Source organism: Brassica oleracea, chromosome C8 (genome assembly GCF_000695525.1).
Source record: "Brassica oleracea var. oleracea cultivar TO1000 chromosome C8, BOL, whole genome shotgun sequence".
NCBI classification, from domain to species: Eukaryota; Viridiplantae; Streptophyta; class Magnoliopsida; order Brassicales; family Brassicaceae; genus Brassica; species Brassica oleracea.
The window spans coordinates 27,133,714-27,134,911 of record NC_027755.1 but is presented as its reverse complement, the minus strand read 5'-3'; positions in this window follow the sequence as shown (position 1 = coordinate 27,134,911).

Below are 1,198 nucleotides of genomic sequence, written 5' to 3'. Positions count from 1 at the left end.
CCGTAATCGACACGATCAAAGGTTACTTCTCCATGCCACATTCGAACTGGAGTAAGACGTCTCACTACGCCAGAAAGACGTGATTCGAAATTTACGCTGTAAGTTTCTATTAATTAATTATATATGCTTTAACTTTTTCATGATTTATATATATTTATTTTAAAAAAACTAATTATTTATTTAATTTTTTCCACAGCAAAAATATCATTGGGCCTTGGGGTCACTGAGAGGGTGAGGAAAGCGTTTAACGCGAAGGCGAAAGTTCGCTTGTTGGACACGGTCTCCAATTGGAAGGGTGGCTGGATCGTGAAGGGGTATGAGTGTGGCAAACCCGCTGAGCTCACCATGGATGTGTGGGATTGCCTCATCCGTTATTGGCGTCTTCCTGATTCCATTAGAATTGTCCAGTCTTGCTCTAACTCCCGTAACACGGTCGATGAGCACGGGAACGGGCTGATGCTTCACACTACGGGCTAAAAATCCCACGCTGGTGTCCGTAGGGAAATGGTAATTAAATATTTTATTAAATAAATTTTCTAATATATATATTTAATTTTATTCTAACTTTTTTAAATGTTTTTTAGGCCAAAGAGACGTGACATCTCCCGTCTCTTATGGAACTTTACGAGAGGACCCACAAGAACAAGGCGGGCGTATTTGTAGATGGCAAGTCCGAGCAAATCTACAACGACGTAGTTGCTCGGGTTGAAGACCGCCAGACCCAGCAGTCTACGGACGGATTACCCGTCACCTTATCCTCACTTGAAATGGATAAGATTTACGAGGAGGTAAATTTTCTAAAATTTTAATTTTTTATTATTCATTTAATTTAACTTTAAATTTTTACTTACAATATTTATTTTTTGTTTTTAAGGTTGTCCCTAAAAAAAAAAGGACGGACGTTGGGGATTGGTTCCGTCAACGATGTTCCGAGAGCGACATAGTCTTATGGTCAGCGACGGGATGATGAAGTCACTTAGCTGCGTAACGAGTTGGCTTCTACAAAAGCTCGTATGGGTGGAGTCGACGGCTTCTTGGACGTTATAGCGGCCACAAATCCGGAATGGGAGTCCATGTTGAGGAACATGCGACAACAAAATCTCATTCGAGGCGAGTCATCCGACATACATAACGAGGCGGATGTTGCGAGGAGGAGTGATGAATTCTACCAGGCGATGAACGACCCTTAGTTCTTTTT